The sequence below is a fragment of the Herpailurus yagouaroundi genome, unplaced genomic scaffold (assembly GCF_014898765.1).
Source record: "Herpailurus yagouaroundi ecotype Mexico unplaced genomic scaffold, PumYag 165, whole genome shotgun sequence".
Taxonomy (NCBI): domain Eukaryota; kingdom Metazoa; phylum Chordata; class Mammalia; order Carnivora; family Felidae; genus Herpailurus; species Herpailurus yagouaroundi.
The window spans coordinates 3,990,505-4,004,354 of record NW_024412406.1 but is presented as its reverse complement, the minus strand read 5'-3'; the positions used below and the strand labels follow the sequence as shown (position 1 = coordinate 4,004,354).

The following is a 13,850-nucleotide window of genomic DNA, read 5'->3' as shown; positions in this document are numbered from 1 at the left end:
CTTCTAGGATATCTGTTTTGTTTCAGTGGTTTTTTTTTGGGGGGGGTGTTGGGGTACAGCATGCAGAATTTTTTTCAGTATTTCCTTTTATTGTATTGGAATTTTGAGTTATACTTAGACATTTAAAAAATATAGCTTATAAAGAATACACTTGTGTTTTTTCTCTAGTAATTGTATGGATTTTCTATATTTATATCACTGATCCATTTGGAGTTTATTTTTTTGGACTTTTTCTTTTCCGATTCTTATGGGTCTTAATTATTTCTTCTCATCTAATTTCATGGTCAATACTTGCAATATATTGTGAAGTAAGAGGGGAAATAGATAGTATTCTTGCCTTGTTCTTGAATTTGATAGTCATGCCTCTATTTCTTCCACATTAAGATGCTGGCTTTAGGGCTGAGTATACAGTATTATATGTACATGTATATATTTCTATAATATTGAGTAAATTTTATTCAAGAATGGATGTTGAATTTTATCACAGGCTTTAATCTATAGAGATAGTTGTATATCTTTTCTTTTTATATCTATCAATATAGTATCATAAAACATTTTTTATCTTCACAATTATTAAACTTTAATTAGTCATAATATATTATTTTCTTAATGTAATATTATTTTGTATAGAATCATTTGTACCTAGTAACTTTTTCCAAGGGTAGTTCTTTAATAATTCTCACTTTTTCTGTATCTCTGCTTCTTCTTCTACTCTGTCTCTGTCTTTCCCTGTGTCTTTCTCTTTCTCCCTGTCTGATTTTATGGAAATTATCTGTTTAATCTTTCTATTATTATCAAGTGTGATAAATTATATATTGCTGAGTTGTTATTTGTTTCATCAAAGTTTGGGCATTTATTTGCATAAGGTTGTGTAAAGGGTTTTTATAACATTATTAAATCCTTCTGTTTCAATGGCTATTTTATCTTTGTTCTTACCTTGTTCTTCAACTATTCCAATTTGTTTTAATCTTAGATCTACAACTAAATATATTTAGAGCTCAAAATCAGCCCTTTTGCTAAAGCTTCTTCAATCATTTTTTTTCGCAGCAAAAGAGTCTACTATATGAAATGTGTTATCATTATTTCATTAGTATAATGGGGTTACATGTTTCAACGAGTAAGACTACTTTATAATAATAGATGATTTTTTTCCATTACCTTTTAATTAGGTCCTGTTACAATCTTTTCTCACCACAGCCTCGGCCCACAACAAAAAATAAGAATAACAATTCAATAATAATAATTATAATCAAAAATAAATATCCCTAACAATGTTTCATACATTCTTTCAAAGATGTTACAGTTTAATTTTTTCCTATGCAATGATTTCTTAAAAGATAACAATTCACATTTTAAAAGGTGCTTTAATTCAGCCCTTTTTTTATCACTAATTTTATTTTTTTTTAAGTTTTTATTTAAATTTCAGTTGGCTAACATACAGTGTGTTATTAGTTCCAGGTGTACTATAGTTCAAATGTAGTGATTTGACACTTCATACAATACCTAGTACTCATCACAGCAAGTGCACTCCTTAATCCCCATCACCCATTCCCATCCCTCTACCCACCTCTCCTCAGGTAACATCAGTTTGTTTTGTATATAGTTAAGAGTATATTTCTTGGTTTGCCTCCCCTCTCTCTTTTTCTTTTTTTTCTTTTGCTCATTTGTTTTGTTTCTTAAATTCCACGTATAAGTGAAGTCATATGGTATTTGTTTTTCTGTGACTGACTTATTTTGCTCCAATCATCTCTTGACTGTAGTGAACTGGTAAAGGATTGTGTAGGAAGGCTCATAGAGTATTCCTGGAGTTCTTTTATGATTACATAGTTTTCTTTCTTTCTTTTTAAAACAAAAATTTTTTTAATGCTGATTTATTTTTTGATAGAGACAGACAGAGCATGAGTGGGGGAGGGGCAGAGAGAGATGGAGACAAAGAATCTGAAGCAGGCTGCAGGCTCTGAGCTGTGAGCACAGAGCCCAAGACAGGTCTCAAATCTACAAACCACAAGATTATGACCTGAGCTGAAAGCGGATCCTCAACTGACTGAGCCACCCAGGCACCCCATGATTACACAGTTTTGTATAGACTTGACACTTTAAAAACACTTTTGCTGGATTTAAAGCCTTTGGCTCACACTTTCTTTCCTTGAGTTATGAAACATAACCTGTCCTGCCTTTGTCTTGGTTTAGATATCTTTGTCTAAAATTCTCATGTCATCGGAATTTTCCTTCACTGACTTCAGACGGTCTTTTTGAATGAATTTTCTGAGGATAATTTTCTTTATTTTTAAAGAAAGATATTGGAGTTAAACATTAAAGGGCAGATTTTTTTAGATACTTGGTGATAGATTCAATTTTTGAATTATGGTTTAAAACATTTTCAATTATTTCATTTTATTCTTTATCATCTCCAATTGTGCCTTTTATCTTTTTTTGCCTCTCTTTCTATTTCATCAGTTTCTCTCTGAACATGTTCTTTCATTATTCTGATCTTTCTCTCAGTTATTATCATGACTTCCCTAAATGCTCCTTATTAACTTTGGAGTTTAAGCTTTTCTCTCTTGGTGACTATATAATTTAGTTTGTATTTTAAGATGATTTTGTCTTTTTCTTTAATTTATTGCCCGAGCTTGATCAAGTCTCATTTCACATGCTGACATGTTAATATTTATCCTAATATTAAAAATATTTTCTTAGTGAATTAACCTAGGTGTCCATTTCTGTTCTGAATTTCAGAATTCATAATTCAAGTTTTTTAAAGCATTTACTTAAGGTTGTTTAGGTGAGTTTGGAGTGTTGAAGTTTTACTTCAATTAATTAGTAAATTAATTAAGTTGCTTATTGACTTTTTTAGAGAGAATTTTTATAATCTGAGATGTTCTGATTCTCCTTGTTTATTTTCTTTTTATATTGGCTCTGTATGGAAGTAAATCTACAATTTTCTGTTGATTCAATGTTTTTAAAAAATTACTCTGGATTGGCACTGAGGCATTATTCTCTTTTCTATTAATATATTGAAGTACAGTTTATTTAATGGATAGCGCTAATTTCAAGGAAAAAGGTTTTGATTTGACTTCTGACTCTGTCATCTCTTTTTTTTTCTTTCTTTAGAAAAACAAATTTTCTACATTCTTGCCCTTCACAATGGAGTCTCCAATGTGTGCCTCCCCCTTTCCCATTCACTTTACTCCTCCAGAAGTTGTGATATAAAATTAATGGAATAAAATAAAATATTGTACAAGAAACAAATAAGCAAAAACTACTAAGAATACTACTTCGGTAAAATTGATAGAATGATGAGGCTCAAATAACAGATAACACAACTTAGGCTGGGTTAAACATGAGTTAGATTTGCTATCTCTCACTACAAAAAGGCTAAGTTGGGTTACTCCCATGACTTATTATTCTCAAAGGCACAGGTTATTTTAAACTTAACATTTCCATATTGAATTTTGTTTTCGGATTTACCCCTTCACAGTCTAAACACACTTGGAGAATATTTCTAAGTAAGAAATGATCAAGGCCAGAAGAATGTCCTTTTCTTGTGTCCCCTTTTTAGAGTGAGGTAAACTTTCTCAGGTCCTTTACATTTTCCTCTCTGCCCCAAACCTACTGTTTTTCCTTCATGTCCTTGTCCAAATTTCATAAGATCATATGTAATTTTATCAAGATGTATTTTAGATAAATCAATATTTTCTTGCCCTGAAGCATCAGATATTTAAACTCTGTTCTTTTTTAAAGGAAGAAAGGGTATGAGATGATTGTTGATTAAGGCACCAACAGTTTCTGATATGGTTTAATAGGCATAATAAATTCTAAAACTAAAACTTAAGTGCATTTAATTGCAGATAAAATAAACAAGAACAATCTAGGAATCTGAAGGATAACAACCTTGAAAATATCTTAGAATAATATAAGAATCATAGAATAATCTTAGAACAAGTATCTGAAAGATAATATTCTCAGAACATTCAGCAGAGGTCTTAATGATTTTTCTCTTTAGATGAGAATACCTGCAGAGAGTCTTTGAGAAGAAATTTACAGCGTAGAGAATTTAGCCCTTTACTTATTTCTAAAAGCTCAACTCCTCAATTTTAGGATCTTACATCTGTGGATAGTTAATATCAATCATCAGTTAATGGTGATCCTCTGAGTCTACAAACTTACAAAGCTCATGCAAATTTTTCCCTTACAAATCATAGTGTCCAAGGAAATATTAAATATCATTTAATTGTATCCTTATTTATTGGGAATCACATATGAAGAGGCAAGAGAATTGAGCCTTATTTTCTCCCAAATTCTGGACCTCTTTTTGGGAGAATCTGGCAATTAGAAATTGTGCTTCCGCAGCCTTGATGACTGGGCCATGGCCCAAGAGACCATAATTGCATTGTAATAGATGGTCAGACAAGACTTGCTATTCCTGATATGATTGTATACTTGGCTATTCAATCAATGATTAATGTTAGGATGAAGTTGTAGAGGCTGTATTTGGTCAGGTAGATGAAAAAGAAGAGAAAGGCAGTCTGCTGAGAAAGATAAAAATGAAGTAGACATACACAGAGAAGAAAAGATGAAAGTATATAGTCTAAAAGAGAGGGTGGGGGGAAGGCTTAGTGTGGTCTTTGCTCTTCAGGTAGGTCCTGGTTACAATTCACTTAATGATGCTGAAACTTTCTGCCTTTCCTGTCTCTCCATTTTATTTTGACTTAAGTTAGTTTTGGCAAATTTCTGCTGATACCAATCCAATAATCCTGTCTTTAACCATGTTCTCTTGCTAATGTTTCTATGGTATGTGTGAGAATCAATTTCAGTGTTAAAAGGAATCTAAGATATCATAATTTTGTAGATTTGCAAGTCTAGGGAGGTTAAAATATTACATAGATAATTGAAGGTCCTGACTGATCCTTGGATTCCTGATTTCACAAATACCAGCATTTTATAGGAAATTAAAACAAGGATTGAGAATAGATAATCACTTTTTGCTTTTCTCCTAATACCAGCTCATTTTTCAGTGATACTCTTCTAAGAAACTATTATTTGAAATTAAACAATTTTTAATTTTTTTACGTTTTTTTAAATGTTTATTTATTTTTTGAGAGAGAGAGACAGAGTGTGAGCGGGGAAGGGGCAGAGAGAGAGAGGGAGACACAGAATTTGAAGCAGGCTCCAGGCTCCGAGCTGTCAGCAAAGAGCGCAATGTGGGGCTCGAACTCACAACTGTGAGATCACGACCAGAGCCAAAGTGAGAGGCTCAACTGACTGAGCCACCCACGCGCCCCAAAACAATTTTTAATTTTAAAAGAAACCCATTTCTATGGGTTTGAAAATAGACATTTCTATTTTTGCACCCAGATATACCAGACATTTTGACATATTTGCTTCATGTATCTTTTTTAAAGATATAGTCAAAATCTACTCAAAACTGTTTTAAAAGATAAGTATTTAAAAAAAATGTTTTTTAAAATTTTTTAGTGTTTATTTATTTTTGAGAGAGAGAGACAGAACACGAGTAGGGGGAGGGCAGAGAGAGAAGGAGACAGAATCTGAAGCAGGCTCCAGAGCTATCAGCACAGAGCCTGATGCAGGGCTTGAACCCACAAACCACGAGATCATGACCTGAGCCAAAGTCAGACACTCAACCAACTGAGCCATTCAGGTGCCTCCCAAAAAGTTTTTTTAAATGTTTATTTATTTTTAAGAGAGAGAGAGAGACAGAGCATGAATTGGGGAGAGGCAGAGTGAGAGGCAAACACAGAACCCGAAGCAGGCTCCAGGCTCCAAACTGTCAGCACAGAGCCTGACGCAGCACTTGAACCCACAAACTGTGAGATCATGGCCTGAGCCAAAGTTGGGCACTTAATCAACTGAGCCACCCAGGAGCCCCTAAAAGATAACTTTAGAGGAAGTAGTCTAGTATGTGAACTTTTATAAATTACCTCCTACTAAACTCAGATCCTCTACTAAATTCAGATATGATTACACAGTCTAATTGTTTTCTAAGTTTCCCAAATAGCAATATTTAAAGTACATTACCAACAGGGGACTCATGTCACTTTTTTCTTTTAACTGAAAATAATTTCATATTCATCCCAAAATTAAAAAGATATGATACTGAATATCCTTAGATGTACTTTACTAGCAACAGATTGAGGTACATCTTTATAATTTTATATTTGTATATTTTTTATCATTTTGGAAAATAGTCTTTAGTTTTAGCTTTCCTACCTTTTCTCATCTTGCACCTTTGCTTGAAGCTAGGTATCATTCAAAACCACTAACAATCAGTATTCTTTCCATTCTTGTTAAGACATCAGCATTGGTCTATAATACACGGGGATTAAGGATATCAAGGGAGAATATTTAAAATACAGTGGCAATGAATTTATACAGAATTTACATGACTATCAATATTCTTTCAAAGGATTTATATTGTAATTCAAGATTAGTTTGAGCGTAAGTTAATAAACTCTTAAAGTATTAGCCAAATCTTCTTATGCAAGACCCTGAGAGATTCTCTTTAATTTAAAAAAAAAAAAAAAAATACTAATCAACTATGATGCCCCTGGAGATATGCTACAAGGAATCCATACTATTCTTTTATCAAATAGTAAAATACTTACTAATTTTCTTCCTTAATCACCTAGTGTATATAATTATCAGAATATAAAAATTATAAAGTTTTATCAATCATTCTATTGTTTTCTTCCTATTTGCCTTTGGTTACTTTTATTTATCAGCCACTTTTAATTTTGATATAATTGGGAATAATTTCAAACTTAGAGTTGCAATACTCCTATACATTACAGGACAATTACAAAAAACAAATCTTAACATTGACATAAGACTACTATCTAATTCACAGTCCATATTTAAATTTCTTCCATTGTCCTAACAGTGTTCTTAATAGGTACTTTTTTCTCCCTCTGTCACAAATCCATTCCAGGATAACTCCTGAAGTTGTCATCCATCTTTCTTTCTTTCTTTCTTTCTTTCTTTCTTTCTTTCTTTCTTTCTTCCTTCCTTCCTTCCTTCCTTCCTTCCTTCCTTCCTTCCTTCCTTCCTTCCTTTCTTTCTTTCTTTCTTTCTCTTTCTTTCTCTTTCTCTCTTTCTTTCTCTCTTTCTTTCTCTCTTTCTCTCGGGTCAGGCGTAAGGCAGGGTAAAGATAGGAGTCAGAGGCTAAAAAATTTTAGCAGCCAAGGATTTATCTGGGAACTAAGGTCTCGGGCGAGGTTCCGTGACTCAGGGAGAGAGGAGAGAGAGAGAGAGAGAGAGAGAGAGAGAGAGAGAGAGAGAGAGAGAGAGAGTCAGGGAAGTCGTACCCAGGTGTGGTGGGGTGGGGTTTTTAAGCTGCTGTGGTTCCGGGTTTAGGTCCGGGTGGGCCTTTTTCGCGTCAGGTCGTGCTGTCGCTTGGTGATTGGTTGACCTCCAATTCCTTCTGGAACGCTACTACTAGGGACTTTTTGTTGGGTTGCGCTGGCAAGATGGCTGTCCCCTCTACTGTGGTTCCAAGGACATCCTAACATTTTTTTATTATTTTTTTTAACGTGGACTTCCTTAGAATTTCTTTGCATTTCATAACTTTGACATTTTTGAAGAGAATTTGCTAGTTATTTTGTAAAACCCTCAATTTTGGATTATTAATGCTTTCAAATTATTAGAAATTCCTATATTTAATTACATTGCAATATTCTTTTGAAAGTTGAATTACTTTTTCCCAGTAACTAAGCTGATATAACTTAGTCATTCATGAAGGACATCTACTGTACAGGTTAAGAATTCAGGCTTCAGAGTCAGACAGATTTAGATTTGCTTTCTACCTTTTCTGACAATTAGTTTTACTCATCTTCTCCAAGCTGCAATTTCCTAATCTGTAAAATAGGGAAAATGATGAATTCTCAAAGGGGTTGCTGGAAGGATTAAATGAGGTAACATATGCAAAGCATTTGGTAAAGTGCCTGGCACATAAACAAAACTCCATAAAGAATTGGGTACATTATTATGTTTGCCAATATAAAGTAACAAGAAAAAACTGACAAGCTAGTTTAGTGGCATTAAATAAATGATAGCACTGATATTCAGGAGAGGAGGAAAGTGAGTGAAATTGCCTTTTTCATCTGAAGTCCTTTGACGCATTTATGTTTCCAGGTTCCAATGTTAGGTCTTAATATCTCATTTTTCAGTGTATAAGGCTTTATATTTAATTTTCCAAAGCAAGATATCCCAGTTTATGTGTCTAATATATTTTCTTTTGAAATAAAAATCATAGCTAAGGGAATTTCTTTCTGATAGTGTAGAATTTAAAACAAGGATTTACTAGTAATTTGCCCATTTGAAATGAATTGTGTATTTTCTTATATGCTATATATTATTTACATGCTTATTTACTTACATAATAGTATTTTCTCAAGGTGGATCAAGAAAGCCTATTTAGCTATCAAAGTAGCTGAATTGACAATAAAAGTAAGTTTCTATTTAGTCTGTGGGAACAGGGATTCACTCAAAGCAGGAGACATATGAAAGGGAAGAAAATACACATTTTTAGCTTATTGCTTGATGCAGGACTGGTATCATGAATTATCTTGATCTAAGTTGTATCTATTTGCAACCTTTCATGAGACTTTCTGGCCATAAATTCCACTTCCTGGTGATCCTCTGGTCCTGGTAGTCTTAAGCTTGTAAGATGTGACAATTCTGTTGTGGCTTTTTCTGCCCTGTATAGTCACATACAACTCTCCTTTCCTCTTGGGTAAAGAATTCAGATATATTTAGGGAAAATTACTCCATCAGTAAGGAATTTTGGATTCTTTACATTTATTTAAATTTTCCATATTTACATTAAAACAAGTGAATGGCTCTCACACTGACCTACTATCTGGCTAGAATAGGTTCATAGCAACTTTGCACTGGGTAATTTCAACAGAATAGAATTTTCATTTAACCAAGGAGGCTCAAATCAAACATAGCTAAGTTTGTTATACTTCTGTCAGTAGGGATGAAGAGGACCAAAAGCAGCAAACAAATAAATTAAAAGGAAAAATATTTAAGACATCTAAAATGTGAATAGATAGGGTGATTTGCATACTCCCCCCCCTTTATAAACTTCTGGTCATTTAATTTTCTCTTAAGTTACATTTTTCCTTTTTATACAGTATTATTAATTTCTCGTATCTATTTGCAACAGTTAGAAAGTCACTTTTAGAAAACTAATTTAAATGACTTATAATTTTGATGGCATCTCCTGAATGAATTTACAAATCATTTTTTATAGGACACAATTACAATTGTTTAATACCAACGTACATTATTTCTTACATTTTTAGCATCTATCTTTTCTTTGAAATTGAGATTTGACATTTAGATACATTGATATATAAGTGGCCAGGACATTTGAAAGAAATTGGAGGTTACCACAGAAGTGCCCTTCTGTTGGTGATGCATTCATGTATCAGAGACATTCTTTTGCATTTATTTAAAAGTTAGAAACATGGTATTGCTATTTAAATAATTTTCCCACACAATAATTCCTTAAAAAGTTGTAATTGCTTTAAGTTTTACTACTGATTGTAGTCATTTGTGTGATTGTATCTATGATTGATGCATTTTAATGTTGCAATTGTCTGGCAATTTTCTATGATTATATCCATGACTGGTATTCTTTATGGTGCAATTGTGTAGTAATAGTCTGATTATATCGCTATTAAGATTTTTACATAACTTTCTCTCAGGACACATTTGAAGAATAGAGTTTTTATTTCCAAGAGTATAAGCTCTTGGTAAAGCAAATCAGTTCATTTGGCTTGGTGAATTTTCTTCATCGAGTCAATAGGCTGAATGATTTTGAGAAGAAAACCACCATGTTCTCTTTTCATATTATACTATTGAGGATGTTATTTAAAATTTACATTAATAAAATTCATAACTTTTAAAATATGAAATCATAAAAAGATTTAATACCAAAGACTGAAAAGAAGTGGCCAGGATATTTGAGAAAAATCTAGCAAAAAGCAGTGTCAGGAAGGCCAAAGGAGAAATGAGGAGTTAATCGGATGGCACAGACAGGTCAGGTGGAGTAAGTACTTAGAAGTGTGTGATGCATCTGGCACAAGGGACAATAACCTTGACCTCACTGAGAGCAGATTCAGTGGAGTTGTGGGGATATAAGCTAGGTGGAAAGGTAGCTAGGAATCAAGAGGAGATAAAGAGAGTCATACAATACAGGGAGAATATTTTTTTCCCCCTTGGGGCCCAATTGTGAAGAAAAGGAGAAAGGATAATATACACATAAAAATGGGAATTTTTGTTATGTTTTGTTGAACACAGCAGAGATGATTTGTAGGTTAGAAAACAAAAGGGATAAGATACTTAGGAAAAAGGTCTCTGAAAGGGTTAAGAGTTTTACTGAAGTTCAAAGTAAACTTTGAACAGATAACTTGGCACTTCTTTCAGTGAGATCTAAAAGGAGGTAAAGAGGTATACGAAGATAAATTCATTTGTGGGTAAAGGTAAGAGGTTGGAATTTCTCTGCTACTTGGTTTCTAAATTTGCTGTAATTTAAGGAGATACATTTTCTCTGTCAAGGAAGGGCATGGAGGTGTGCATGAGTGTGGGGATGGAGTGGAGAAAGAGGAAAATGTTAAAGGGATGAAAACCCTGCGATGTGGAAGGGCCGATAGAATTTACAGATGAGAACAAATAGAAGGATCATTGACTGAACATGAACAGAGACTTGTTTTGGCACAGAGATACAATTTTTCCCAGCAGTGCTTAATAGTGTGCATATAGAAGCAGAGAAAGCAAATGCATGGAGTGATTTTCTGGTGGTAACATATGGATCCAGTGTAATAGAAGGATAAGATAACAAAGTGGTATGCGGGTTGTAGATAGAGAGTACTTAAAAGTAATGGACCAGAGTCTGGTTCAAACAAGGATAAAAATGCAGTCACTAGGAGGCTGATCATCCAGAATAGATGAAATGGCCAATGTTCTGGGGTCTTGATGAAATTCAATAATTGGTATAGTGAGAATATGAAACCCAAAGTGTGTACAAGGTAAATGTTTTTAAATAAAATAGGGTTTTTAAACTCAAAGGTTTTTGAAGTACTGATATTTGGCAGAATGACAAGAGAATTGACTTTAAGATTTGCAGAATTGGGGCGCCTGGGTGGCTAAGTCGGTTGAGCATCCGACTTCGGCTCAGGTCACGATCTCGCGGTATGTGGGTTCGAGCCCCGCGTCGGGGCTCTGTGCTGACTGCTCAGAGCCCGGATCTTGTTTCAGATTCTGTGTCTCCCTCTCTCTCTGACCCTCCCCCGTTCATGCTCTGTCTCTCTCTGTCTCAAAAATAAATAAACGTTAACAAAAATTAAAAAAAAAAGATTTGCAGAATTATTCCTAATTATTTTAATTAACTTATTTATTGTTTTGAAAATTAATAAAAATTTCTGATATACAACTGAAAATTCATTTTGACTGGTGATTCTCAACAGTGTCTCTCTGTTGAGGGAGACATTTCTCTGACAGACACGTCTCGAAAAGTGACATACTGACTGTTGAAAATCACTAATTTCCATCATCAAGGGAGGTTAGAACTGTGTTGTTCAGGATGGTAGCTCCTGATCACATGCAGCCATGAAGCACTTCCAATGCGAGTAATAACACTGAAGGAACTGAAGTTTAAATTTTATTTAGTTCTAACTTCAATTGAAAAACTAAACCACTCTAAAAAACTTTCCCTTATTAAGTATTGCTTTAATGGGACTACATTTCACTTTAACCACTGCATCAACATTACTGTGTTGTAGAGAACATGACAGATGTATTTGATTAATAATGTCTCATTAATCATTTTATATTGTGTAAATGATAATATTTTGGATATGTTGGGTTAAATAAAATACATCATTAAAATGAATTTCACCCGTTTCTTTAAAATTTGGCTACTAAAAGTTTGAAAATTACATAGATGTGTTATATTTCTATTGGCTACAGCTAGTTTAGAGTTTGATCGATCATAGTTGACTTTTTGAATGTAAAAATAATACATTCACCTGCTCTCAGCGCAGAGACCGTTTCGGATCCTCTATCTCTCTCTCTGCCGTTTCCCTGCTCGTTCTCTCTCTCTCAAAAGTAAATAAAAACATTGAAAGGGCTCCTGGGTGGCTCAGTCGGGTAAGCCTCTGACTCGATCTCAGCTCAGGTCATGATCTTACGGTTGGTTGGTTGGTTTGTGAACTCGAGCCCTGCCTCAGGCTCTGCACTAACAGTGCAGGGATTGGGATTCTCTCTCTCCCTATCTCTGTCCCTTCCCTGCTTGCCCTCTCTCTCAAAAATAAATAATAAACTTAAAAAAAATAAATTCGTTGTTAAGATTAGAAGTGTATATAGAGAATACGTTCATGCACTTTCCTCCTTTATATATATAGGAAAACTAACATTCGAAAACAAACCTGACAACATGGCAAAAGTGAAGCAGAAGAAGCACACCTGCGAGCTCACCTGAGGCAGGGCAGACCTCCGTAGGTTACTGACAAGCCTAAGAGCCCCGGATGCAGCTGTACCGCCCTCAGGCGGCGGCGACTGGACCTCGCCTGGCGGCCGGCGCGGCGCTCCCTACGAAAGCGCCTGCGCAAAGCCAAGAAGTGGCGGCAGCTGAGGGGCAAGCGCCCCGTGGTGAGGAGGCAGCTGAGGGACGTGTTCCCCCTGCTTAGTTTGGTGGACAACCTGGTGGGCGTCTGTAAGGGACCTTCAGCATTATGGGAATCATGTCTGAGATTATCGGCCACAACCAGGGTGAGTTCTCCATCAACCCTGGAAGCAAGACGCATCCGTGCACCCACTCCCGCTTCATCCTCCTCAAGTGGCATGAAAGGTACAGACTTTTTTTTTTTTATGTTTTTTACAAATATTTTGTTTAATGAAGCTGATACCGTGTCACATCCCACGCCAAAAAGTGAAAAGAAAATATAAAAAGTGCAGTGCTCTGTTGTATACACTTCTGCGTGAATAACTTTATTAACTGCTAGTGACACTTAGGACGTTTTTGGGATCTTATGGGATTTTTTAAAAATCTTAAAATGCTTTCTCTTCAGTGAAGCCGCCTTTGGATTTAGTCGTTACTGTCAGTGTGTGTGTTATCTCGACTCCAAGTTGATATTCCGTCTCTTTTGGTCCAGACCCTCAGATTTTTTAAATTTGAGAATTAGGCAACTCAAGGATTTTCTCTGTCACATGTTACTAGTGTATTTTGGGGAGAAACTTAATTGTATAAAATTGATATCTATTAGGAGGAAAATGAAAATTAAGGCAACGATGAGAGGCTGCGTTTCCAAAGAGTAGGCAAACCAATTGAGTTGGGCCTCAACATTCTGCAGGTTGTTTTCTCTTTTACCTCCTATGAACTAGGGGATGTTTGCTTATTCTCAGTAGGAGAGGAGACAAAATTGGTAAAGAGAAGCTCCTACAAGGCAAAGAAGTCAGCATTGCTCTAAATGATTTTTCAGATCTGAAGAGACAAAAAATACAGTTTGGTTCTGCCACATCACCTGGATTTGAAGAACATGCGCACTCCCTCGAGGTGTAACTTTCTAAGCTTCTCAGGACAGGTGGCTAGAATTCAGACTCCGTCTCCTTCAGCTCCTATCTTTGTATCCCATAGTCTAGCAAGACTGCTATACTTGCTTAGGTCCTCCTCTCTGCTCAGAGTTTGGTAAATGTCCGCCTATAAAAAGTGGGAGATTTTAGTGTTTTCTTCTTTTTTTTCTTAAGGATCACAGCCCTGCATTGTGTGTTTTCTCAGTATCTGTAAAGAGTTGTTCCGTGCTTTTCCAGTGTTCTTGCTTTTATGGAAA

At 34.9% G+C, this 13,850-nt stretch overlaps 1 long non-coding RNA gene across 1 annotated transcript in view; it reads left to right on the top strand.

Annotated features, from left to right (window-relative positions):
- Positions 1 to 13,556, top strand: part of LOC121038052 (uncharacterized) — a 322,789-nt gene extending 309,233 nt beyond the window's left edge. Inside the window, exon 7 of the long non-coding RNA XR_005794118.1 lies at positions 12,426 to 13,556. This is a non-coding gene — a long non-coding RNA (uncharacterized LOC121038052). The remainder of the gene's footprint in view (positions 1 to 12,425) is intronic.
- Positions 13,557 to 13,850: the final 294 nt, after the last annotated feature.